Below are 5,000 nucleotides of genomic sequence, written 5' to 3'. Positions count from 1 at the left end.
CCGCACGAAGGAATTCATTCATCGTCGTCGAATACCTCGGTCCTAAGCGAGGGATAGAAACGTCGGTCACCGAATCGCTAGTCACTTGACCTTGACCTTAATTTACCCGGGGTCAGTTCTTGGTGCGCAGGGGATTGAGGAGTATTTGTACACGCGTCTTAACAAAGCAGGTCGAGCGTTATCGAGATTCTCCAATCGGCCCCGTTTTATTTTTCCGGGGGTATCGTCCACCTAGCCGTGCTAAAAGAAAATTAATTTTACCAGAATTTGATTGATTTCTTTTTCCCTACGGAAACCGATACGGACAATAACTCTTGTGTGACGCAGTGCTCGCTCTCCTGCATTAAAAGCCCTTTAAATCCCAGAAACGGGCGGGGGGTGGGGGAATTACGCCCACACGCACGCACACGCACGCATGCCCCCACTCCCCATCGCCCACCGCGGGCAGGAAGACGGGGACAGGGTGGCCCTTGTATCAGACCCGCTTAAATCTCGAATCACCCCCCCGGTTCCCCACCTCCCCACACACCCCCCGGACGGGAGACGGCGGCAGCCCGGTCCAGCCGGACCCGGAGCACGGAGGGGCCGTCAGGTCTACCCGGCTCCGGGGCCGCCGGCGGCCGTCAGGTCTACCCGGCTCCGGGGCCGCCGGCGGCCGTCAGGTCTACCCGGCTCCGGGGCCGCCGGCGGCCGTCAGGTCTACCCGGCTCCGGGGCCGCCGGCGGCCGTCAGGTCTACCCGGCTCCGGGGCCGCCGGCGGCCGTCAGGTCTACCCGGCTCCGGGGCCGCCGGCGGCCGTCAGGTCTACCCGGCTCCGGGGCCGCCGGCGGCCGTCAGGTCTACCCGGCTCCGGGGCCGGCGGCGGCCGTCAGGTCTACGCGGCTCCGGGGCCGCCGGCGGCCGTCAGGTCTACCCGGCTCCGGGGCCGGCGGCGGCCGTCAGGTCTACCCGGCTCCGGGGCCGCCGGCGGCCGTCAGGTCTACCCGGCTCCGGGGCCGGCGGCGGCCGTCAGGTCTACCCGGCTCCGGGGCCGCCGGCGGCCGTCAGGTCTACCCGGCTCCGGGGCCGGCGGCGGCCGTCAGGTCTACCCGGCTCCGGGGCCGCCGGCGGCCGTCAGGTCTACCCGGCTCCGGGGCCGCCGGCGGCCGTCAGGTCTACCCGGCTCCGGGGCCGGCGGCGGCCGTCAGGTCTACCCGGCTCCGGGGCCGGCGGCGGCCGTCAGCTCTACCCGGCTCCGGGGCCGCCGGCGGCCGTCAGCTCTACCCGGCTCCGGGGCCGCCGGCGGCCGTCAGGTCTACCCGGCTCCGGGGCCGCCGGCGGCCGTCAGCTCTACCCGGCTCCGGGGCCGCCGGCGGCCGTCAGGTCTACCCGGCTCCGGGGCCGGCGGCGGCCGTCAGGTCTACCCGGCTCCGGGGCCGCCGGCGGCCGTCAGGTCTACCCGGCTCCGGGGCCGCCGGCGGCCGTCAGGTCTACCCGGCTCCGGGGCCGCCGGCGGCCGTCAGGTCTACCCGGCTCCGGGGCCGCCGGCGGCCGTCAGCTCTACCCGGCTCCGGGGCCGCCGGCGGCCGTCAGGTCTACCCGGCTCCGGGGCCGGCGGCGGCCGTCAGCTCTACCCGGCTCCGGGGCCGCCGGCGGCCGTCAGGTCTACCCGGCTCCGGGGCCGGCGGCGGCCGTCAGGTCTACCCGGCTCCGGGGCCGCCGGCGGCCGTCAGGTCTACCCGGCTCCGGGGCCGGCGGCGGCCGTCAGGTCTACCCGGCTCCGGGGCCGCCGGCGGCCGTCAGGTCTACCCGGCTCCGGGGCCGCCGGCGGCCGTCAGGTCTACCCGGCTCCGGGGCCGCCGGCGGCCGTCAGGTCTACCCGGCTCCGGGGCCGCCGGCGGCCGTCAGGTCTACCCGGCTCCGGGGCCGCCGGCGGCCGTCAGGTCTACCCGGCTCCGGGGCCGGCGGCGGCCGTCAGCTCTACCCGGCTCCGGGGCCGCCGGCGGCCGTCAGGTCTACCCGGCTCCGGGGCCGCCGGCGGCCGTCAGGTCTACCCGGCTCCGGGGCCGCCGGCGGCCGTCAGGTCTACCCGGCTCCGGGGCCGCCGGCGGCCGTCAGCTCTACCCGGCTCCGGGGCCGGCGGCGGCCGTCAGCTCTACCCGGCTCCGGGGCCGGCGGCGGCCGTCAGCTCTACCCGGCTCCGGGGCCGCCGGCGGCCGTCAGGTCTACCCGGCTCCGGGGCCGGCGGCGGCCGTCAGGTCTACCCGGCTCCGGGGCCGGCGGCGGCCGTCAGGTCTACCCGGCTCCGGGGCCGGCGGCGGCCGTCAGGTCTACCCGGCTCCGGGGCCGGCGGCGGCCGTCAGGTCTACCCGGCTCCGGGGCCGCCGGCGGCCGTCAGGTCTACCCGGCTCCGGGGCCGCCGGCGGCCGTCAGGTCTACCCGGCTCCGGGGCCGGCGGCGGCCGTCAGGTCTACCCGGCTCCGGGGCCGCCGGCGGCCGTCAGGTCTACCCGGCTCCGGGGCCGGCGGCGGCCGTCAGGTCTACCCGGCTCCGGGGCCGGCGGCGGCCGTCAGGTCTACCCGGCTCCGGGGCCGCCGGCGGCCGTCAGCTCTACCCGGCTCCGGGGCCGCCGGCGGCCGTCAGGTCTACCCGGCTCCGGGGCCGCCGGCGGCCGTCAGGTCTACCCGGCTCCGGGGCCGCCGGCGGCCGTCAGGTCTACCCGGCTCCGGGGCCGCCGGCGGCCGTCAGGTCTACCCGGCTCCGGGGCCGGCGGCGGCCGTCAGGTCTACCCGGCTCCGGGCTCGGCGGCGGCCGTCAGGTCTACCCCTTTTCGGAGCCCGTGGGGCCGCCTGCGGTACCCGGCGACCGCGGGTTGTTGGTTGCGTAGCGTCCGGCGATAAGGGCGGCCAAGTCTACCCGGCTCCGGCGGGACTTGGTCGCCTTGCCGGGGCCGAGGGGTAGACGTGTTGTCCCCGCTGCTTCGTCGGAGCTGCCGAAGGGGTCGCTGTTTTTCGCTGCCTCCAGTTACGTCATCGTAAAAGTCGGCGTGGTTGGCGCGCCTCCCCGGTGCGCAGAGGCGCCGCTCTTGGAGCTTGCCGGCGGCGGGGACGTGCCGGTCCGTACTATAGGAGCGAGCCGTGACTCGTCTCCAGAGCAGCGCTCGTCAGCGGCTGCAAGGCCCGCGGTTCTGCCAGCAAAGTGGGGTGCTCGGCGGCCGTCGTGGCGGTTCCCTCGGTGGTCCGGCCCAGCTTCCAGTCTCTTCGGTCCGGCCATCTCCCAGCGCTTGCCCGACAAGCCAGCCCAGCGTGTCCGAGGGGTCGGGAGCTGCGGAGAGCCGGAGCCGGCGGCCGGCTCCGGCGGCCGTTGCCGACCGGCACGAGGCATAAGGCCGGATCCCGCAGGGCAGGGCAAAGACTCGAACGCACCCAGCCGGGGCCCAGTGATGGTGAAGGTCACTGCCGGAGGCAGACGGCCGGGGGGCGTCGAGCCTGCCGCGGCTTACTCCCGGCTCCAGAGGGCCCGGTTGGTGGGACGACCGAGGTTGGCGGCACCTCGTCCCTTTGTGCCAGCCTTAAGCTGGAGCCCGCGAAGCGGGCGGAGAGAGCGGCGGCCGGCTCCCGGCCAGCCGAACGCAGACGGCCGGGGGGTGCCGAGCCTGCCGCGGCTTCCCCCCCCGGCCCCCCGAGGGCCCAACTGACGGCGCAGGCGGGGCGGCGGCGTCCCGTTTTCACCGGTGCGAGCCCTCCGCGGGCAGCTGGTGGTGTCAGGCGGGCCCGGTGACGGGACTGCGGCGTGCAGGCGAGGCGGCGGCGCCTCGTCCTCGTTTCCCCCGGGAGAAGCGGTTCCCCGCGGGGCAGGGCAAAGACCGGCGGCCGGTGGCGGTCGCCGGCACTCGAACGCTGGAAGGCCGGGGGAGCCGAGCCTCCCTCGGCCCCGGGGGGCCCGATGATGGCAAAGGCGGGTGCTGGCACCGTTCCGGGGCAGAGGTGCCCGCGAGTGCCCAGCCCACCAGGGCTGCCGCCGGCTGCCGAGGGCCGTGTGATGGAGACGGGCAAGGTGGCGGCGCCTTGTCCTTTTTCTCCGGCCTTAAGCTGGAGCCCGCGAAGCGGGCAGAAACACCGGCAGCCGAATGCAGACAGCCGGGGGGTCTCGAGTCGGCCGCGGCTTGCCCCGGCCCCCGAGGGCCCGGTGATGGTGCAGGCGGGGCGGCGGCGCCTCGTCCTCTTTTTTGCTGGCGCGAGTCCTGGTAGCAGGAGGGCTCGCTGGGAAGGTCTGCACTCGTACGGGCGAGGTGGCGGCGCCTCGCCCTTCCAAACTTCTCCAGCCCTAAGCTGGAGCCCGCGCAAGCGGGAAGAAAAGGGCGGCCGGTCCCTGCGGCCGGCAGCCGAAGGCAAGTGGCCGCGGGCGTCGAGCCTTGAGCGGCTTTTCCCGGCCCCCGTTACCCGGGGATGGCACGGGTGAGGCGCGGTGCCTCTTAGTCTTCTTCGGCCTTCTCCTCCCCCGGGGTAAGCGGTTCCCCGGGGCGCAGGGCAAAGACCGGTACCGGTGGCCGGCACTCGAACGCTGGAAGACCGGGGGAGTCGAGCCTGCCGCGGCTTTCCCTCGGTCCCGTCGACCTCGCTCAAGGGAATCGATGCGCGGAGCGGGTGGCCGGCGGCACCTCCCGCTCCCCCCCTTCAGTCGACCCAGACCCGCAGGCAGCGCCTGCAGAGGTGTTCCTGGGCGCGTCGGAGACGCTTCACGGCGGGCCGGCTCTGCCGGTGACCAGGCCGCCGTTGCGGCTCTCCGGAGACGCTGCCCCCTCGCTCGCACGCAGAGCCCCGCGTTCCGCCGCCCGCCCCGCCCGGGGCGGCGGCGAGCGCGCGCGGCCGTCGCTGTCCCAGGACCGTGGCCGTGGGGCCCGCGCTTCCTCTCCCGATCGAGGTGGCACCCAGGGCGCGTCGGAGACGCTTCACGGCGGGCCGGCTCTGCCGGTGACCAGGCCGCCGTTGCGGCTCTCCGCAGACGCTGCCCTCTCGCTC

Source organism: Calonectris borealis, unplaced genomic scaffold, assembly GCF_964195595.1.
Source record: "Calonectris borealis unplaced genomic scaffold, bCalBor7.hap1.2 HAP1_SCAFFOLD_228, whole genome shotgun sequence".
Lineage (NCBI taxonomy): Eukaryota > Metazoa > Chordata > Aves > Procellariiformes > Procellariidae > Calonectris > Calonectris borealis.
This window is presented reverse-complemented; position numbering follows the sequence as displayed.